We start from the raw sequence: 23,496 nt of genomic DNA on the forward strand, positions 1-23,496 counted from the left end.
AATAGAGCATTAGAATTATCTAATTTTGCCACTATTTTACCTCTAAGGGGAACCCTTGGACTCTGTGCACGCTATCTCTTACTTTGAGATAGTATATGCAGAGACAACTTTCTACAGACTTGGGCCCTCATTACGACCCTGGCGGTCGGTGGTAAAGCGGCGGTAAGACTGCAAACAGGCCGGCGGAAAAAGTCATCCGCCACTTCACCATTCCGACCGCCACAGCGATGAAGACCGCTGGGCTGGAGATTGCGGTCTCCATGGATCTCAGGTGGTTGGGAAGGCGGTAGGCACTATCAGTGCCAGGGAATTCCTTCCCTGGCATTGATAGGGGTCTCCCCCACCCCCGCTACCCCCCATGAATCCTCCCCCCACACCACCTGCCCCCCTGCCAGCCCCCAAAGATGGCACAACCCCCTCCCCACCCCGACCCCAAACATGCACATATACACACCCCTACACGTACACACCCCGAACATGCACATTTACACACCCCTACACGCACACATACACCCCGACAACACATACCCGCACACATACACACAGACATGCACACCTTCCGACCACACACATTTCCCATACACACAACACCCCCGCACGCATACACTCACTCACTCACCCCCTCTACACTCCCACACGCACACCCCCATTCAAGCACACAACACACAACCCCCCCCAACCCCTTCCCTAACAGACGATCAACTTACCTTGTCCATTGATCCTCCAGGAGGGGACAGGATCCATGGGGGCAGCTCTGCCACCAGAACACCGTCACCAGAACACCGCCACACCGAATCATGGGACGTGATTCAGTGGGCGGTGTTCTGTTGACGTGGCGGTGGAGGTTGAGCAACCTCCACTTTCCCGCCGTCCGCCAGTATGGCTGCTGGTGGCTTTCCGTATGAAAAAGGACGGCGGGCTGCCAGCGGTCATAATACGAGGCACGGAAGACCGCCAACACTGGCGGTCTTCGGCACGGCAGTACCTCGGCGGTCTTGCAAAAAGGCCGCCGAGTTTGTAATGACCCCCATAATGTCTAATGGATTAAGGGGGAATATTTAACGTGTCCCCTATTGACAGTATAAAGGCAGTCAAGGAGCAGACTGGCCAACAAATGTTTGCAGATAAATTCATTAATAACATGCAAAAGGACCTCTGTGATTATTTAAAATACTGAAAATACATGGCCAACTAGGAGCCAGTCAGAATTTCTAGCTATGGCCACATGGTATGAACATGTGTTCAAAAACAAGAAAGAGGTTTGTGATAAGAAAAAAAAGGATTTGAAAACAAAAGCGTAAATGCCACAGGCTTCCCTAATCAGGCCCAAGGTACAGAAAAGATGGAGAGGACAAGAGGACGTGGATGATGGGTTGGCAGAGGACAAATACTGCTGCACAACAAGGAATGAGAGTCATAGGATATAATACCTGTGCATATCATAAACAAGAAGGGCATTGGAAAGACACTTGTCTAGAACTACAAAATTCTGGCCAGGGAATGCAGAGAGGAATGGGAAATAGGAGAAAACAGGGAGGAAGAGGTGAACGATCTAGACAGGATTTTGCTGCACATTCTCAACAACAGATGTACTCTAATTACTTTGATACAACACACATGGACATATCATATGTGGTACATGACCAAATAGACAATATGGACTAGGGATGCCCACGAGAGGGAGAAGGGAGATTGGCAATTCCAGTAGATCAGCGGGGACCGTATGTAGACATGCAGGTGTGTGGTGAAGAGCAGCCTTTTTGTTAGACACTGAAGTTACCCGCACCTCCGCCATCCACAGCCATTTTCTTGGGGCTCCCCTCTCTGGGTCGACTAATACTTCACTTGGATTTGCTGGAATGCCCGTACAAAGCCCCATATCAAAGCCTTTGGATGTTACTATAGGACCTTACAGTTTTCCGTATTCATTGATTTTCACTGAAGCCTGTGAAGAAAATGTGTTATGGTTGGGTTTATTAAAGAAAGTGCATGCTCATATTTATTGTTCCCCTGATGGAGTATCTGTGACAATTGTTAATACTTCCATTTCAAAGAGTTACCTTGTTCTTTTCCCATCTAATATACCCCAACAGTTGTCACATATAGATCCGTCTCTTTTAGCTACAGGAACAAAAAAAGATTTGGGTTTCATAAACATGGAACAAGTCAGGATACGCGTTAAAGAAGGCATATCCTTACCCCTCATACCACAATACACATTATTCCCTGAAGCTGAGAAAGGACTTTTTTCTGTAGTACAGGACCTCCTTGATAAGGGTATTGTGAAGGAGAGTTATGGTAGTCCCTGTAATAGTCCCATACTTCCCATCGTCAAGAAAAGTCCTGTTGGACAACAGACAGAATATAGATTGGTTATTGACCTACAAGTTGTTAACAAGATAGTAGTACTACAATACCCAGTTGTACACCAAATGTCACTACACTGTTCACATGATTTAACCCACTGCCAACTTTTTCTCTGTAAAAGATTTAAAGAATGTTTTATTTAGTATATTCATTGCGCTCTAAAAAGCCAATTGGACACTTTAAAATTACCAGATGGCAATGTTCTTTTACAATACATTGATGAACTCCTCATTGTACCTGACACACTTGAGCAATGTGAACAGGCCACATCAGAATTGCTGTCACATTTAGCCACACATAAAAAAAGGGTCTTCCTATCCAAGTTGCAATATTGTCAACAGGAGGTGTCCTATTTAGGGCACCTCCTGTCGAAGGGGGGTAGAAGACTAGACCCACAAAGAATATCATTAATTTGCAACTTACAACGCCCACAAACACAGATAAATGTTTGAGGTTTTATAGGTATTACCTCATATTGCAGATAATGGATACCTAACTATTCCCTCATAGGGAAATCTTTGGTTGCCCTCACTCTCAAAGATGTACATGTACCAACCACTTGGAATGAAGAATGTGAAAGAGCCTTCTGTGAAATGAAAAAGTCTTTGTGTAATGCACCTGTTAGCCACCCCAGATTATCAGAAACCATTTTACCTATTTGTACATAAAAACAAAGGTTGAAGTCTTGCATTATTGACACAATCACATGGAGACAAGAAAAGACCATGTGTTTGCTTTTCATCCACCTTAGACCCAGTAGCACGAGCATTGCCACGTTGTCTCAGGACTGTAGCACCGGCAAAGACAGTAAAACAGAGTGAAGGATATGTGCTTGGAGATCCATTAACAGTAATGGTACCCCCTGCTGTAGATGTCCTACTGAATAAAACACAGACACAACATTTGACAAATGCTAGGTTGACAGGCTATGAACTCACTTTTACTTAATGAAATGTTACCAGAAGAAATACATGACTGTATTATCAAAACAGAACAAGAGACCAAAGATAGAGTGGACCTCACTGACAGGCCATTGGAAGAGTGGGATGGCGAATTGTATGTGGATGGTTCCTGCTCAAAATTATCTCTGGGAACACAATTGCACCCTATGCTGTTACTACATGAAGATACTTTACAACTCTGCTCAGGCAGCAGAATAGATAGTCTTGATGCAAGCAAGTGAATTGAGTGATGGTTTAAAAGTTAATGTGTACACTGACAGATAGTATGCTTTTGGCAAAGTACATTCTTTTGTCAGATTGTGAAAGAAGAGGGGGTTTAAGACTTCTCATGGAACACAAATACATCATGCTGAACTCACTGTAAGGTTGTTAAATGCTTTAACGTTACCTGGGAAATTGGCTTTGGTAAAATGTTCAGTTCACAAGAAAATTGAGACTGATATAGGAAAAGGAAATGCATTTGCAGACAGGACAGTGAAAAATATTGTACAAGCTGAGTACAGTACTATGTATGTGACAGGGATAGCTAGATGGTTACCATAAGGTGGCATGATGGACCAGACAATAGATTGTGTAAGGGATATTCAGGACGCAGCTACTCCAGAGGAACCTGCTGAATGGTACATTTATGCCACCTTAGATAGTGAAGGATGTTGGGTAGACAAGACGAAGAAAAGGAGATGGATGTTATCTAATGCTTATATGAATGCCATAGTTTCCTCAGCACATGTACCTGCACACATTAGCGCTCAAGGAATAGTGGATACATTGGATCACGTATGGCATAACAAGAACATACCAAAATATGCACATTCTCATATACAAAGGTGCATCATACGCCAGACATACAATGTAGGAAAAGGCACTCTTGTCCCTAAAGGAAATTTTGCACCACCCGACTTGCCATTCGAAGTCCTGTGAATGGATTTTATAGAAATGGAACCAGTGAACAAAAACAGGTATATGCTGGCGGTAATATGTACCTTGTGTAGTTAACTGAACAATTGGCTTCTATCCATGAACAGGTCAAGGAGGCACTGCCCAGGAGACCTGAGGGCTCTGGACACTCCATCAAGCCAGGAGATTGGATCTTTGTAAGGAATTTCCAAAAGAGAAGGAGCCTTGAACCCAGGTGGAAGGGGCCCCTGCAAGTTCTCCTGGCCACCCAGACTGCTGTGAAATGTGAGAGGAAGAAGAACTGGATTCATGTATCACATGTAAAAAGTGCCCTTTGCCTTTACCTTATGCCCAGTGGGTATCAGACAATTGCCCGGATACCGAGACTGAGCACATTCCGTACCAAGTTCCTTTTGGGAATGGGGAAGTGATTTTAAATGGTGAAATCAGGACACCTGAAGAACACACTGACAAATCTTCTTCTCCTGAACTTTTTGATTTGAAGATATATAGACATAGATACGATTTGAGGAACAGGGTACTGTTGAACTATAAAGAGATTTAAAGGAAGAAACAATCCCAGGAGGGACTGCCCCCTATGCCGGTGGTCATGACCGCCAACGTCCGGACCAGTACATGAGCTTGCCAGTGAGGCTTGGAAGTAAAGGACACTGGTGATTATTTTATCTTTTGTCTGTTAGAGTAGATAGGGAAAATGGCTAGGTATGACAATATCTCTGAGGAGAAAAAGGTAAGGGACAAAGAAAAGACGGGGTAACGTAATATTTGGTGCACTGATTTTTATTTGTTTACTCATATTGGTGACGTTTCTATTACTTGAATGGTACAAGATGTTCGCCTCACGGCAAAAAGGGAGGTTTGTGAAAAATGGATTTCTTAACTTGGCGTGAGGGCTCCATTTTGTCTAACATTTCAGTTCCATTTGTTCTGTGCTACGAACAAAATTGTATGCCTTCATCACCTATTTAATTTCATTTGTTGCAGATGTGCTGGTTTCTTAGACTTGCTTGGCCAAATTGTGTCCTTTTTGATACTCCTTTGGGAGGTGACCTACTGTAGGAGGCTGGACTGGCTTGTAGTGAGTACCAAGGGGTACTTGCACCTTGCACCAGGCCCAGTTATCCCTTATTAGTGTATAGGGTGTCTAGCAGCATAGGCTGATAGATAATGGTAGCTTAGCAGAGCAGCTTAGGCTGATCTAGGAGACGTGTGAAGCTACTACAGTACCACAAGTGTCACTTGCACAATATCATAAGAAAACACAATACACAGTTATACTAAAAATAAAGGTACTTTATTTTTATGACAATATGCCAAAGTATCTTAGAGTGTACCCTCAGTGAGAGGATAGGAAATATACACAAGATATATGTACACAATACCAAAAATATGCAGTATAGTCTCAGAAAACAGTGCAAACAATGTATAGTTACAATAGGATGCAATGGGGACACATAGGGATAGGGGCAACAAAAACCATATACTCCAAAAGTGGAATGCGAACCACGAATGGACCCCAAACCTATGTGACCTTGTAGAGGGTCGCTGGGACTATTAGAAAATAGTGAGAGTTAGAAAATTAGCCCTCCCCAAGACCCTAAACAGTGAGTGCAAAGTGCACTAAAGTTCCCCCAAAGACAAAGAAGTCGTGATAGAGGAATAATGCAGGAAAGACACAAACCAACAATGCAACAACGGTGGATTTCCAATCTAGGGAACCTGTGGAACAAGGGGACCAAGTCCAAAAGTCACAAGCAAGTCGGACATGGGCATATGCCCAGGAAATGCCAGCTGTGGATGCAAAGAAGCTTCTACTGGACAGAAGAAGCTGAGGTTTCTGCAGGAACGAAAAGGGTTAGAGACTTCCCCTTTGGTGGACGGATCCCTCTCGACGTGGAGAGTCGTGCAGAAGTGTTTTCCCGCCGAAAGAACGCCAACAAGCCTTGCTAGCTGCAAATCGTGCGGTTAGCGTTTTTGGACGCTGCTGTGGCCCAGGAGGGACCAGGAGGTCGCAAATTGGACCAGGAGGTAGAGGGGACGTCGAGCAAGACAAGGAGCTCTCTCAGCAGCAGGTAGCACCCGGAGAAGTGCCAGAAACAGGCACTACGAGGCTGCATGAAACGGTGCTCACCCGAAGTTACACAAAGGAGTCCCACGTCGCCGGAGACCAACTTAGAAAGTCGTGCAATGCAGGTTACAGTGCCGTGGACCCAGGCTTGGCTGTGCACAAAGGATTTCCGCCGGAAGTGCACAGGGGCCGGAGTAGCTGCAAAAGTCGCGGTTCCCAGCAATGCAGTCTAGCGAGGTGAGGCAAGGACTTACCTCCACCAAACTTGGACTGAAAAGTCACTGGACTGTGGGGGCCACTTGGACACAGTTGCTGGATTCGAGGGACCCCGCTCGTCGTGCTGAGAGGAGACCCAAGGGACCGGTAATGCAGCTTTTTGGTGCCTGCGGTTGCAGGGGGAAGATTCCGTCGACCCACGGGAGATTTCTTCCGAGCTTCTAGTGCAGAGAGGAGGCAGACTACCCCCACAGCATGCACCACCAGGAAAACAGTCGAGAAGGCGGCAGGATCAGCGTTACAGAGTTGCAGTAGTCGTCTTTGCTACTTTGTTGCAGTGTTGCAGGCTTCCAGCGCGGTCAGCAGTCGATTCCTTGGCAGAAGGTGAAGAGAGAGATGCAGAGGGACTCTGATGAGCTCTTGCATTCGTTATCTAAAGTTTCCACAGAGACAGAGACCCTAAATAGCCAGAAAAGAGGGTTTGGCTACTTAGGAGAGAGGATAGGCTAGCAACACCTGAAGGAGCCTATCAGAAGGAGTCTCTGACGTCACCTGGTGGCACTGGCCACTCAGAGCAGTCCAGTGTGCCAGCAGCACCTCTGTTTCCAAGATGGCAGAGGTCTGGATTACACTGGAGGAGCTCTGGACACCTCCCAGGGGAGGTGCAGGTCAGGGGAGTGGTCACTCCCCTTTCCTTTGTCCAGTTTCGCACCAGAGCAGGGCTAAGGGGTCCCTGAACCGGTGTAGATTGGCTTATGCAGAATTGGGCACATCTGTGCCCAAGAAAGCATTTCCAGAGGCTGGGGGAGGCTACCCCTCCCCTGCCTTCACACCATTTTCCAAAGGGAGAGGGTGTAACACCCTCTCTCAGAGGAAGTCCTTTGTTCTGCCATCCTGGGACAAGCCTGGCTTCACCCCAGGGGGGCAGAAACCTGTCTGAGGGGTTGGCAGCAGCAGCAGCTGCAGTGAAACCCCAGGAAAGGCAGTTTGGCAGTACCAGGGTCTGTGCTACAGACCACTGGGATCATGGAATTGTGCCAACAATGCCAGGATGGCATAGAGGGGGCAATTCCATGATCTTAGACATGTTACATGGCCATATTCGGAGTTACCATTGTGAAGCTACATATAGGTATTGACCTATATGTAGTGCACGCGTGTAATGGTGTCCCGCACTCACAAAGTTCAGGGAATTGGCCCTGAACAATGTGGGGGCACCTTGGCTAGTGCCAGGGTGCCCTCACACTAAGTAACTTTGCACCTAACCTTTACCAGGTAGAGGTTAGACATATAGGTGACTTATAAGTTACTTAAGTGCAGTGTAAAATGGCTGTGAAATAACGTGGACGTTATTTCACTCAGGCTGCAGTGGCAGGCCTGTGTAAGAATTGTCAGAGCTCCCTATGGGTGGCAAAAGAAATGCTGCAGCCCATAGGGATCTCCTGGAACCCCAATACCCTGGGTACCTCAGTACCATATACTAGGGAATTATAAGGGTGTTCCAGTAAGCCAATGTAAATTGGTAAAATTGGTCACTAGCCTGTTAGTGACAATTTGAAAGAAATGAGAGAGCATAACCACTGAGGTTCTGATTAGCAGATCCTCAGTGAGACAGTTAGTCACTACACAGGTAACACATTCAGGCACACTTATGAGCACTGGGGCCCTGGTGAACAGGGTCCCAGTGACACATGCAACTAAAACAACATATATACAGTGAAAAATGGGGGTAACATGCCAGGCAAGATGGTACTTTCCTACACAACCCCCCCCCAAACGAAGGACAATAAGACTAGCCATGACCTGATGAGTCTTCATTGTCTAAGTGGAAATATCTGGAGAGTCCATCTGCATTGGAGTGGCTACTCCCAGGTCTATGTTCCACTGTATAGTCCATTCCCTGTAGGGATATGGACCACCTCAACAATTTAGGATTTTCACCTTTCATTTGTTTTAGCCAAAGTAGAGGTTTGTGGTCTGTCTGAACAATGAAGTGAGTGCCAAACAGGTATGGCCTCAACTTCTTCAGAGCCCAGACCACAGCAAAGGCCTCCCTCTCTATGGCAGACCAACGCTTTTCTCTAGGGGTCAACCTCCTACTAATAAAAGCAACAGGTTGATCCTGGCCCTCAGAATTAAGTTGTGATAGGACTGCCCCTACTCCTAATTCAGATGCATCAGTCTGGACATAGAATATTTTAGAGTAACAAGGGCTTTTCAGGACAGGTGCAGAGCACATGGCCTGCTTCAGCTCCTCAAAAGCTTTCTGACAGTTTGCTGTCCATAATACCTTTTTAGGCATCTTCTTGGATGTGAGGTCATTAAGAGGGGCTGCAATGGAGCCATAGTTCTTAATGAACCTCCTGTAATACCCAGTGAGGCCTAGGAAGGCTCTCACCTGAGTCTGTGTAGTAGGGGGAACCCAATCAATAATTGTTTGGATTTTCCCCTGAAGTGGTGCAATCTGTTCCCCACCAACAAGGTGTCCCAGATAAACCACCTTCCCCTGCCCTATCTGGCACTTTGAAGCCTTGATAGTGAGGCCTGCCTTTTGCAGGGCCTCCAAAACTTTCCATAGGTGGACCAGGTGATCATCCCAGCTGGAGCTAAAGACAGCTATATCGTCCAAATATGCTGCACTGAAAGCCTCCAGCCCTTGCAGGACTGTGTTCACCAACCTCTGAAAAGTGGCAGGTGCATTTTTCAAACCAAAAGGCATCACAGTGAACTGGTAATGTCCTCCAATGGTTGAAAATGCAGTTTTAGGTTTTGCATCTTCTGACAATTTGATCTGCCAATACCCAGCAGTCAAATCATAAGTGCTTAGATACTTGGCAGATGCCAATGTATCTATGAGCTCATCTGCCCTGGGTATAGGGTGAGCATCAGTTTTGGTTACTAAGTTGAGACCTCTGTAGTCTACACAAAACCGCATTTCCTTCTTTCCATCTTTGGAATGGGGTTTTGGTACAAGTACCACAGGAGAAGCCCATGGACTTTCAGAGTGCTCAACCACTCCTAGTTCTAACATTTTCTGGACCTCTTGCTTTATGCAGTCCCTGACATGGTCAGGCTGCCTATAGATCTTACTTTTGACAGGCAAGCTGTCTCCAGTATCTATAGTGTGCTCACACCAAGAAGTGGTACCTGGCACAGTAGAGAAGAGTTCAGAGAATTGATCTAGGAGATTTATGCAATGGTCTTTCTGCTCAGCAGTAAGACAATCAGCCAAAACTACACCTTTCACTAGAGCATCTTGCTCTGTGGAAGAGAAGAGATCAGGTAGAGGATCACTGTCTTCTTCCTGTCCCTCATCAGTTGCCATGAGCAGGGTGAGATCAGCCCTGTCATAGTAGGGTTTCAGGCGGTTGACATGGAGTACCCTAAGGGGACTCCTTGCAGTGCCTAAGTCAACTAAATAGGTGACTTCACCCTTTTTCTCAACAATTGTGTGGGGTCCACTCCATTTATCTTGGAGTGCTCTTGGGGCCACAGGCTCCAAGACCCACACTTTCTGCCCTGGTTGGTACTGAACCAAAACAGCCTTCTGATCATGCCATTGCTTCTGGAGCTCTTGGCTGGCCTGAAGGTTTTTACTGGCCTTTTTCATATACTCAGCCATCCTGGATCTGAGGCCAAGTACATAATCCACAATATCCTGCTTAGGAGCTTTTCAAGGTTGTTCCCAATTCTCCTTTACAAGTGTGAGTGGACCCCTAACAGGGTGTCCAAAAAGAAGTTCAAAGGGGCTGAAGCCCACTCCTTTCTGGGGTACCTCCCTGTAGGCAAAAAGGAGGCATGGTAACAGGATATACCATCTCCTGCGGAGTTTTTCAGGGAGACCCATAATAATGCCTTTGAGAGTTTAGTTAAATCTCTCCACCAGTCCATTTGTTTGTGGATGATAGGGTGTTGTGAACTTATAAGTTACACCACACTCCTTCCACATGGCCTTTAAGTATGCAGACATGAAATTGCTTCCCCTGTCTGATACTACTTCCTTTGGGAAGCCCACCCTGGAAAATATTCCCAGGAGGGCCTTTGCCACTGCAGGAGCTGTAGTGGTCCTTAAAGGAATAGCTTCAGGATATCTTGTGGCATGGTCCACTACCACCAAGATGAATCTATTGCCTGAAGCAGTAGGAGGGTCTAGGGGGCCAACTATGTCAACCCCTACCCTTTCAAAGGGAACCCCAACCACAGGCAGTGGAATAAGGGGTGCCTTTGGGGTGCCACCTGTCTTGCCACTGGCTTGACAGGTTTCACAGGACTTACAAAAATCTTTTGTGTCCTCAGACATCCTAGGCCAATGAAACAAGGGAACAAGCCTGTCCCAAGTTTTCATTTGTCCCAGATGTCCTGCTAGGGGAATGTCGTGAGCAAGACTTAGGAGGAACTTTCTGTACTCCTGAGGGATCACTAATCTCCTGGCAGCTCCAGGTTTAGGATCCCTTGCCTCAGTATACAAGAGATTGTCCTCCCAGTAAACTCTGTGAGAGTCACTGACATCCCCATTAGCCTGTTTGACAGCTTGCTGTCTTAGACCCTCTAATGTGGGACAGGTTTGCTGTGCCAAACTCAGCTCCTCTCTGGCAGGCCCCCCTTCACCCAAAAGCTCAGCAGTGTCTGCTCCAAGCTCCTCTGGTGTAGGTTCTGCACAGGGAGGGAATTCTTCTTCCTCAGAAGTTGAATCCACTGTAGAGGGAGGGATAGTAGGAAGTGGTTTGCTTCTACTAGCCCTAGCTTTAGGGAGCACTTGGTCCATTGTTCCAGGATCCAAGCTTCCCTGTCCTTTTTGCTTTTTGGCCTGAGCCCTGGTTAAAGCAAAAATATGCCCTGGGATGCCCAGCATTCCTGCATGGGCCTCCAACTCCACATCTGACCAAGCTGATGTCTCCAAATCATTTCCTAGTAGACAGTCTACAGGTAAATCTGTGGCTACCACAACTTTCTTTGGACCAGTAACCCCCCCCAGTTGAGATTTACAACAGCCATGGGGTGGCTAAGTGTGTTGTTGTGAGCATCGGTTACTTGGTACTGGTGACCAAGTAGGTGTTGTTCAGGGTGGACCAGTTTCTCTATGACCATAGTCACACTGGCGCCAGTGTCCCTGTAGGCCTGAACCTCAACACCATTTATTAGGGGTAGCTGCTTGTACTTATCCATATTAAGGGGACAAGCAACTAAGGTGGCTAAATCAATAGCCCCCTCTGAGACTAACACAGCCTCTGTGGCCTCCCTAACAAGGCCAACCCCAACTAAGTTACCAATAGTGAGCCCAGCTACTCCCTTGGATTGGCTATTAGTAGGTTTGCTCCCACCACCACTGCTATTAGTAGGGACACTAGGTGTAGCAGTAGGGGTTGTAGTGGTAGGAGGCTTGGTGCTTTTCTTTGGACAACTGAGATCTGTTGTCCAATGGCCTTTTACTTTACATAAATAGCACCATGGTTTCATTTATTTGTTTTGATTAAAAGAGGATTTGGGCCCACCACCCCCACCAGAGTGTTTTTGTGGGCCTGATGAAGACTCATTTTTAGATTTGTCCCCACCCTTGTCAGAAGACTTACCATCCTTCTTTTTGTTGCCATCTTTGTCACCCCCTGTATGAACTTTTCTGTTCACCCTTGTTCTGACCCATTTGTCTGCCTTCTTTCCCAATTCTTGGGGAGAGGTCAGATCAGAGTCCACCAAGTACTGGTGCAACAAATCAGACACACAATTATTAAGAATATGCTCTCTCAGGATCAAGTTATACAGGCTTTCAAAGTCAGTAACCTTACTGCCATTTAACCACCCCTCCAAGGCCTTCACTGAATGGTCAATGAAATCAACCCAGTCTTGTGAAGACTCCTTTCTGGTCTCTCTCAACTTTATCCTGTATTGTTCAGTGGTTAAGCCATAACCATCCAGGAGTGCATTCTTAAGTACTGTAAAATTATTGGCATCACTTTCTTTCACAGTAAGGAGCCTATCCCTACCTTTTCCACTAAATGATAGCCATAGGATAGCAGCCCACTGCCTTTGAGGGACATCCTGTACAACACAGGCCCTCTCAAGTGCAGCAAACCACTTGTTAATGTCATCCCCCTCCTTATAAGGGGGAACTATCTTATGCAGATTCCTGGAATCATGCTCTTTTGCAGGATGACTATGGGGAATACTGCTGCTGCCACCATGTGTTTCTAAACCCAACTTCTGTCTTTCCCTCTCTATTTCTAAACACTGTCTATCCAAATCCAGCTGTTGCTTTTTAAGCTTCAGTCTGGTTTGTTCCACCCTCAACTTATTGAGTTCCCTTTCTAACGATCTGACATCAGGGTTGGTGGGAGGGACATTTCTAGATACAGAGGTATGATGGTGTGAGAAAGTAGCCTCTTTCTAGCCTTGTTACCCCCACTTTTGGCCTGTTTGTGAGTGTATGTCAGGGTGTTTTCACTGTCTCACTGGGATCCTGCTAGCCAGGGCCCAGTGCTCATAGTGAAAACCCTATGTTTTCAGTATGTTTGTTATGAGTAACTGGGACCCTGCTAGTCAGGACCCCAGTGCTCATAAGTTTGTGGCCTATATGTATGTGTTCCCTGTGTGGTGCCTAACTGTCTCACTGAGGCTCTGCTAACCAGAACCTCAGTGGTTCTGCTCTCTCATTTATTTCAAATTGTCACTAACAGGCTATTGACCAATTTTACCAATTTACATTGGCTTACTGGAACACCCTTATAATTCCCTAGTATATGGTACTGAGGTACCCAGGGTATTGGGGTTCCAGGAGATCCCTATGGGCTGCAGCATTTCTTTTGCCACCCATAGGGAGCTCTGACAATTCTTACACAGGCCTGCCACTGCAGCCTGAGTGAAATAACGTCCACGTTATTTCACAGCCATTTTACACTGCACTTAAGTAACTTATAAGTCACCTATATGTCTAACCTTTACCTGGTAAAGGTTAGGTGCAAAGTTACTTAGTGTGAGAGCACCCTGGCACTAGCCAAGGTGCCCCCACATTGTTCAGAGCCAATTCCCTGAACTTTGTGAGTGCGGGGACACCATTACACGCATGCACTACATATAGGTCACTACCTATATGTAGCTTCACAATGGTAACTCCGAATATGGCCATGTAACATGTCTAAGATCATGGAATGGCCCCCTCTATGCCATCCTGGCATTGTTGGCACAATTCCATGATCCCAGTGGTCTGTAGCACAGACCCTGGTACTGCCAAACTGCCCTTCCTGGGGTTTCACTGCAGCTGCTGCTGCTGCCAACCCCTCAGACAGACATCTGCCCTCCTGGGGTCCAGCCAGGCCTGGCCCAGGATGGCAGAACAAAGAACTTCCTCTGAGAGAGGGTGTGACACCCTCTCCCTTTCGAAAATGGTGTGAAGGCAGGGGAGGAGTAGCCTCCCCCAGCCTCTGGAAATGCTTTGTTGGGCACAGAGGTGCCCAATTCTGCATAAGCCAGTCTACACCGGTTCAGGGGACCCCTTAGCCCTGCTCTGGCGCGAAACTGGACAAAGGAAAGGGGAGTGACCACTCCCCTGACCTGCACCTCCCCTGGGAGGTGTCCAGAGCTCCTCCAGTGTGCTCCAGACCTCTGCCATCTTGGAAACAGAGGTGCTGCTGGCACACTGGACTGCTCTGAGTGGCCAGTGCCACCAGGTGACGTCAGAGACTCCTTCTGATAGGCTCCTTCAGATGTTAGTAGCCTATCCTCTCTCCTAGGTAGCCAAACCCTCTTTTCTGGCTATTTAGGGTCTCTGTCTCTGGGGAAACTTTAGATAACGAATGCATGAGCTCAGCCGAGTTCCTCTGCATCTCCCTCTTCACCTTCTGATAAGGAATCGACCGCTGACCGCGCTGGAAGCCTGCAAACCTGCAACATAGTAGCAAAGACGACTACTGCAACTCTGTAACGCTGATCCTGCCGCCTTCTCGACTGTTTTCCTGCTTGTGCATGCTGTGGGGGTAGCCTGCCTCCTCTCTGCACCAGAAGCTCCGAAGAAATCTCCCGTGGGTCGACGGAATCGTCCCCCTGCAACCGCAGGCACCAAAAAGCTGCATTACCGGTCCCTTGGGTCTCCTCTCAGCACGACGAGCGAGGTCCCTCGAATCCAGCGACACCGTCCAAGTGACCCCCACAGTCCAGTGACTCTTCAGCCCAAGTTTGGTGGAGGTAAGTCCTTGCCTCACCTCGCTGGGCTGCATTGCTGGGAACCGCGACTTTGCAAGCTACTCCGGCCCCTGTGCACTTCCGGCGGAAATCCTTCGTGCACAGCCAAGCCTGGGTCCACGGCACTCTAACCTGCATTGCACGACTTTCTAAGTTGGTCTCCGGCGACGTGGGACTCCTTTGTGCAACTTCGGCGAGCACCGTTTCACGCATCCTCGTAGTGCCTGTTTCTGGCACTTCTCCGGGTGCTACCTGCTTCAGTGAGGGCTCTTTGTCTTGCTCGACGTCCCCTCTCTCTGCAGGTCCAATTTGCGACCTCCTGGTCCCTCCTGGGCCCCAGCAGCGTCCAAAAACGCCAAACGCACGATTTGCGTGTAGCAAGGCTTGTTGGCGTCCATCCGGCGGGAAAACACTTCTGCACGACTCTCCAAGGCGTGGGGGATCCATCCTCCAAAGGGGAAGTCTCTAGCCCTTGTCGTTCCTGCAGTATTCACAGTTCTTCAGCCTAGTAAGAGCTTCTTTGCACCAACCGCTGGCATTTCTTGGGCATCTGCCCATCTCCGAGCTGCTTGTGACTTTTGGACTTGGTCCCCTTGTTCCACAGGTACCCTCAGTCAGGAATCCATCGTTGTTGCATTGCTGATTTGTGTTTTCCTTGCATTTTCCCTCTAACACGACTATTTTGTCCTTAGGGGAACTTTAGTGCACTTTGCACTCACTTTTCAGGGTCTTGGGGAGGGTTATTTTGCTAACTCTCACTATTTTCTAATAGTCCCAGCGACCCTCTACAAGGTCACATAGGTTTGGGGTCCATTCGTGGTTCGCATTCCACTTTTGGAGTATATGGTTTGTGTTGCCCCTATCCCTATGTTTCCCCATTGCATCCTATTGTAACTATACATTGTTTGCACTGTTTTCTAAGACTATACTGCATATTTTTGCTATTGTGTATATATATCTTGTGTATATTTCCTATCCTCTCACTGAGGGTACACTCTAAGATACTTTGGCATATTGTCATAAAAATAAAGTACCTTTATTTTTAGTATAACCGTGTATTGTGTTTTCTTATGATATTGTGCATATGACACTAAGTGGTACTGTAGTAGCTTCACACGTCTCCTAGTTCAGCCTAAGCTGCTCTGCTAAGCTACCATTATCTATCAGCCTAAGCTGCTAGACACCCTATACACTAATAAGGGATAACTGGGCCTGGTGCAAGGTGCAAGTACCCCTTGGTACTCACTACAAGCCAGTCCAGCCTCCTACATTGGTTGTGCAGCGGTGGGATAAGTGCTTTGAGACTACTTACCACTCTTGTCATTGTACTTTTCATAAGAGAAAAATATACAAAACAAGGTCAGTGTATATACACATAGCCAAAAAGTTTTGCATTTCCTCTTTTCACTCTTTTCTAAGTGCTGAAAAGTACTTCTAAACTTTCTAAAAAGTTCTAAAAAGTTTAAAAAGTTTTTTTCTCTGTCTTTCTAAAAGCTCTGACAAACTTTTTTCTCTTTTTCTATCACTTTAACTCTCTCAAAAATGTCTGGCACAGGCCAAAATGTTGACCTGTCTAAGATTGCATATGATCACCTTAGCTGGAAAGGAGCAAGGAGTCTCTGCATAGAGAGAGGTTTGAGTGTAGGGAAGAATCCTTCCTTAGAACTGTTACTTAACATGCTTAGAGAACAAGATAAGGCTAAAGGTGCCCCATCTGTTGAAAAAGTAGCTAATGGTTCTCAATCTGATCCAGGGACTCCCCCAGGAAAAGGTTCAGGAAAGAAACTTCTTAGCCTTCCCATTACTAGACAGTCTAGCATAGTTGGTAATGATGATGAGCCACACCATACAAATAGTGTTGTCTCACATCATAGCAAAAGCATTTATTCTCACCATACTGGTAGTGATGTTTCTGTTAGCCAAGCTGTTAGGGTGGCCTCTGTAAGGGACAGGTCTCCGTCTCTTCATTCCCATCATACCTCTGTATCTAGAAATGTCCCTCCCACCAACCCTGATGACAGATTGTTAGAAAGGGAACTCAATAAGTTGAGGGTGGAACAAACCAGACTGAAGCTTAAAAAGCAACAGCTGGATTTGGATAGACAGTCATTAGAAATAGAGAAGGAAAGACAGAAGTTGGGTTTAGAAACCCATGGTGGCAGCAGCAGTATTCCCCATGGTCATCCTGCAAAAGAGCATGATTCCAGGAATCTGCACAAGATAGTTCCCCCTTATAAGGAGGGGGATGACATTAACAAGTGGTTTGCTGCACTTGAGAGGGCCTGTGTTGTACAGGATGTCCCTCAAAGGCAGTGGGCTGCTATCCTATGGCTATCATTTAGTGGAAAAGGTAGGGATAGGCTCCTTACTGTGAAAGAAAGTGATGCCAATAATTTTACAGTACTTAAGAATGCACTCCTGGATGGTTATGGCTTAACCACTGAACAATACAGGATAAAGTTCAGAGAGACCAAAAAGGAGTCTTCACAAGACTGGGTTGATTTCATTGACCATTCAGTGAAGGCCTTGGAGGGGTGGTTACATGGCAGTAAAGTTACTGATTATGACAGCCTGTATAACTTGATCCTGAGAGAGCATATTCTTAATAATTGTGTGTCTGATTTGTTGCACCAGTACCTGGTAGACTCTGATCTGACCTCTCCCCAAGAATTGGGAAAGAAGGCAGACAAATGGGTCAGAACAAGGGTGAACAGAAAAGTTCATACAGGGGGTGACAAAGATGGCAATAAGAAGAAAGATGGTGAAAAATCTCAAGATAAGCATGGGGATAAGGGTAAAACCAAAAATCCCACTTCAAATCTTAAACACTCTTCAGAGGGTGGGGATAAAACAAATTCTTCCTCTTCTTCTCAACCCACACACATTGAAAAGCCTTGGTGCTTTGTGTGTAAAAACAGAGGCCATAGGCCAGGGGATAAGTCCTGTCCAGGTAAACCCCCTGAGCCTACCACCACTAATACATCAAGCTCTAGTGCCCCTAGCAGTAGTGGTACTAGTGGTGGGACTGCTGGCAACAGTCAAGCAAAGGGTGTAGTTGGGTTCACTTATGGGTCCATCATAGAAACTGGGGTAGTCAGTCCCAAGACAGTTTCTGTCTCACCTAGTGGCATTGGCCTTGCCACACTGGCTGCTTGTCCCCTTACAATGGATAAGTACAGGCAGACAGTTTCAATAAATGGTGTTGAGGCCTTGGCCTACAGGGACACAGGTGCCAGTATCACTTTGGTGACTGAAAACCTAGTGCACCCTGATCAACACATCATTGGACAACAGTATAAGATTATTGATGTCCATAACTCCACTAAGTTTCTTCCCTTAGCTATAATTCAGTTTAGTTGGGGTGGAGTTACTGGCCCTAAGCAGGTGGTGGTATCACCTAGCTTACCTGTAGACTGTCTCTTAGGTAATGACCTAGAGGCCTCAGGTTGGGCTGATGTAGAGTTTTATGCCCATGCAGCCATGCTGGGCATCCCTGAGGAATTGTTCCCTCTCATTTCTACTGAAATGAAAAAGCAAAGGAGAGAAGGCCTGAAAACTCAGGATCCCTCTCCATCAACAGGTAAAAAGGGTATCACAGTATCCCCTAACCACCCTACCATTCAGGATACCATTCCTGTGGTGGGAGAAACCTCTCCTGGGGTGGCACCTGTTCCAAGGGAATCATCAGCTGGCAAAGCTGGACTCCCTGAGGTAGAAGTACCTCTCTGTGGGATAACTAACATTGGTGACAAAAAGAGCACCATTTTAGCTAACATGGAGCATCCCTCCAACCCTCCCAGAGAAACTTTAGTGCAGAAACCCTGCACTGCCTCACAACACTTAGGACAGCATCCCTGCCCTAGTGTGGAGCTCATAGGACAGCATCCCTGCCCTGCTCCAACTCAAGAGAAACAGCATCCCTGTTCTCTCTTCCAGCCATATGGACAAAGTTTTTGCCCAGCTATGGCTTTTCTGAGACAGCATCCCTGTCTGGCATTTCCATCACTACAAATAGGTTCAGTGGACAATTCCCACTGCTCTAAACTAAAACTTACTGATAGAAACTCTGAAAATACATCTTCACATTGTTGCTTAGCTAAAAAACTTCAAACAGGGTGGTTTACATCCCCACAGGGAAGTAACCATAGAGTGGATGATAAAGGGAGTAACCAGTCTATTGCAGAGCTACTCTCTACTTATCACCACTTAGACAATAAAGTCTCAACTGGCCAAGGTTAGCCTTATTGTCCTTCGTTTGGGGGGGGGGGGTTGTGTGAGAAAGTAGCCTCTTTCTAGCCTTGTTACCCCCACTTTTGGCCTGTTTGTGAGTGTATGTCAGGGTGTTTTCACTGTCTCACTGGGATCCTGCTAGCCAGGGCCCAGTGCTCATAGTGAAAACCCTATGTTTTCAGTATGTTTGTTATGAGTAACTGGGACCCTGCTAGTCAGGACCCCAGTGCTCATAAGTTTGTGGCCTATATGTATGTGTTCCCTGTGTGCTGCCTAACTGTCTCACTGAGGCTCTGCTAACCAGAACCTCAGTGGTTCTGCTCTCTCATTTATTTCAAATTGTCACTAACAGGCTAGTGACCAATTTTACCAATTTACATTGGCTTACTGGAACACCCTTATAATTCCCTAGTATATGGTACTGAGGTACCCAGGGTATTGGGGTTCCAGGAGATCCCTATGGGCTGCAGCATTTCTTTTGCCACCCATAGGGAGCTCTGACAATTCTTACACAGGCCTGCCACTGCAGCCTGAGTGAAATAACGTCCACGTTATTTCACAGCCATTTTACACTGCACTTAAGTAACTTATAAGTCACCTATATGTCTAACCTTTACCTGGTAAAGGTTAGGTGCAAAGTTACTTAGTGTGAGAGCACCCTGGCACTAGCCAAGGTGCCCCAACATTGTTCAGAGCCAATTCCCTGAACTTTGTGAGTGCGGGGACACCATTACACGCATGCACTACATATAGGTCACTACCTATATGTAGCTTCACAATGGTAACTCCGAATATGGCCATGTAACATGTCTAAGATCATGGAATGGCCCCCTCTATGCCATCCTGGCATTGTTGGCACAATTCCATGATCCCAGTGGTCTGTAGCACAGACCCTGGTACTGCCAAACTGCCCTTCCTGGGGTTTCACTGCAGCTGCTGCTGCTGCCAACCCCTCAGACAGACATCTGCCCTCCTGGGGTCCAGCCAGGCCTGGCCCAGGATGGCAGAACAAAGAACTTCCTCTGAGAGAGGGTGTGACACCCTCTCCCTTTGGAAAATGGTGTGAAGGCAGGGGAGGAGTAGCCTCCCCCAGCCTCTGGAAATGCTTTGTTGGGCACAGAGGTGCCCAATTCTGCATAAGCCAGTCTACACCGGTTCAGGGGACCCCTTAGCCCTGCTCTGGCGCGAAACTGGACAAAGGAAAGGGGAGTGACCACTCCCCTGACCTGCACCTCCCCTGGGAGGTGTCCAGAGCTCCTCCAGTGTGCTCCAGACCTCTGAGAGGAGACCCAAGGGACCGGTAATGCAGCTTTTTGGTGCCTGCGGTTGCAGGGGGAAGATTCCGTCGACCCACGGGAGATTTCTTCGGAGCTTCTAGTGCAGAGAGGAGGCAGACTACCCCCACAGCATGCACCACCAGGAAAACAGTCGAGAAGGCGGCAGGATCAGCGTTACAGAGTTGCAGTAGTCGTCTTTGCTACTTTGTTGCAGTGTTGCAGGCTTCCAGCGCGGTCAGCAGTCGATTCCTTGGCAGAAGGTGAAGAGAGAGATGCAGAGGAACTCTGATGAGCTCTTGCATTCGTTATCTAAAGTTTCCACAGAGACAGAGACCCTAAATAGCCAGAAAAGAGGGTTTGGCTACTTAGGAGAGAGGATAGGCTAGCAACACCTGAAGGAGCCTATCAGAAGGAGTCTCTGACGTCACCTGGTGGCACTGGCCACTCAGAGCAGTCCAGTGTGCCAGCAGCACCTCTGTTTCCAAGATGGCAGAGGTCTGGAGCACACTGGAGGAGCTCTGGACACCTCCCAGTGGAGGTGCAGGTCAGGGGAGTGGTCACTCCCCTTTCCTTTGTCCAGTTTCGCGCCAGAGCAGGGCTAAGGGGTCCCTGAACCGGTGTAGACTGGCTTATGCAGAATTGGGCACATCTGTGCCCAACAAAGCATTTCCAGAGGCTGGGGGAGGCTACCCCTCCCCTGCCTTCACACCATTTTCCAAAGGGAGAGGGTGTAACACCCTCTCTCTGAGGAAGTCCTTTGTTCTGCCATCCTGGGACAAGCCTGGCTTGACCCCAGGGGGGCAGAAACCTGTCTGAGGGGTTGGCAGCAGCAGCAGCTGCAGTGAAACCCCAGGAAAGGCAGTTTGGCAGTACCAGGGTCTGTGCTACAGACCACTGGGATCATGGAATTGTGCCAACAATGCCAGGATGGCATAGAGGGGGCAATTCCATGATCTTAGACATGTTACATGGCCATATTCGGAGTTACCATTGTGAAGCTACATATAGGTATTGACCTATATGTAGTGCACGCGTGTAATGGTGTCCCCGCACTCACAAAGTTCAGGGAATTGGCTCTGAACAATGTGGGGGCACCTTGGCTAGTGCCAGGGTGCCCTCACACTAAGTAACTTTGCACCTAACCTTTACCAGGTAGAGGTTAGACATATAGGTGACTTATAAGTTACTTAACTGCAGTGTAAAATGGCTGTGAAATAACGTGGACGTTATTTCACTCAGGCTGCAGTGGCAGGCCTGTGTAAGAATTGTCAGAGCTCCCTATGGGTGACAAAAGAAATGCTGCAGCCCATTGGGATCTCCTGGAACCCCAATACCCTGGGTACCTCAGTACCATATACTAGGGAATTATAAGGGTGTTCCAGTAAGCCAATGTAAATTGGTAAAATTGGTCACTAGCCTGTTAGTGACAATTTGAAAGAAATGAGAGAGCATAACCACTGAGGTTCTGATTAGCAGAGCCTCAGTGAGACAGTTAGTCACTACACAGGTAACACATTCAGGCACACTTATGAGCACTGGGGCCCTGGTGAACAGGGTCCCAGTGACACATGCAACTAAAACAACATATATACAGTGAAAAATGGGGGTAACATGCCAGGCAAGATGGTACTTTCCTACACCTACTGCAGTGAATAAAAAGCTATTTTGAAGCATAATCCGAATCCTTGTATTCCATTTTATAGAAAATCTTACAAGAAGAGAGTTGTAAATTTATTTCACAAGCATGCACCACCCCTAGGGCGTTGCCTGCGAGGTGGACCCTCTATTTCATTTTCCTCCATCCGAGTACTTGCTTGAACCAAAGCTTGTTGGCGGAATCCAGCGACGACAACAGCCTGCATCCAACAACTCGACGTGGGACATCTCCTACACCACGCAGGAACATGCAGCCATCTTCTTTGGTGCACTTCTGTACTTTTCTTCTGACTGGAGAATCTACTTTTGTACCTTTTTCCAGGTTGGCAGGGGCTGCTGTCCTTCCTGGACTCTTCTGCGACTTCTGGACTTAGTCTCCTCTCTCCACAGGTCTTCAGGTCCAGGAATCCATTGTTTGTTGCTTGCAGTCTTGCTTGGTTCTTGCAAAATCCTTTATCACAACTTGTAGTGTGTCCTGAGAATACTTGCTGTACCTTACTCCTGCTTTCCTGAGTTCTGGGGTGGGGTCCTTTACTTACCTTTGGTGTTTTCCTACACTCCCAGCGCCCCTTTACACACTGCACTTGCCTAGGGGGGAAGGAATTCGACATTTGCATTCCACTATATTTGGTAACACTGAGTATTGTCTTTTATTGTGTATAAGTACTGTGTAACTATAGTGGTATTGCAGGAGCTTTGCATGTCTCCTAGTTCAGCCTAAGCTGCTCTACCATAGCTACCTCTATCAGCCTAAGCTGCTAGAACACTACTACATTCACTGACAAGGAATAACTGGACCTGGTATAAGGTGTAAGTACCTTAGGTACCCACTACAAACCAGGCCAGACTCCTTCAGTAACCAAGTATACTGCAGAGTGGAAATTAATCACAAAAGACAAGTGGATTCTAAATACTGTAGATCGTGACTATTTTCTACATGTGAAATCCATTTCTCCTCTGGTCCCAAAAAACAGCTGCAAAACAACAGTTAGCTGTACTCAGAAAGTTAGCATCTATCCTATTATGAAAAAAGGGCACTGAATGTGTGCCCTCGGGCCAAGAAGGAATGGGGCTATCCGCCAGAAAGTTTCTGAAGTAAAATGGCCCAAAAAAGGAGTGCAGACCCATATTAGATCTGAGATATATGAACAAATATATAAAAAGGTAAAGTTTTGCATGTCAGCCCTTCACCAAATGTATCCATACCTGTGAGAAAATGAATGGATGTACACAACAGACTTACAAGACACATGCTTTCAGATCCTTATAGCTTGGCCCCACAGTCAGTTCTGCAATTACTAATAGGGAACAAGCAATAACAGCAATACATGCTTTCATACAGCATGAAGTCTGTTCCATGCACATTTTCCAAGTGCATGGCCATAGTAGCAGCCCACCTCAGAAGCAAACAGATTTTCGTCTATCCATACTTGGATGACTGACTTCTGAAAGCTCACACTCCAAGAAAATTACAAATGGATTACTCAGTGACAGTGAGAGTATTAAAAAGATTAGGCCTTCACATCAATGAACAAAAACAAAAGTCAATAACCATTCCTGTTCAAATACTGTCATTTCTTGGACAAACACTGGATTCCATAAAGGCAGAAGTATTTCTTTCAGAGGAGTG

This window comes from Pleurodeles waltl, chromosome 11 (genome assembly GCF_031143425.1).
Source record: "Pleurodeles waltl isolate 20211129_DDA chromosome 11, aPleWal1.hap1.20221129, whole genome shotgun sequence".
Lineage (NCBI taxonomy): Eukaryota > Metazoa > Chordata > Amphibia > Caudata > Salamandridae > Pleurodeles > Pleurodeles waltl.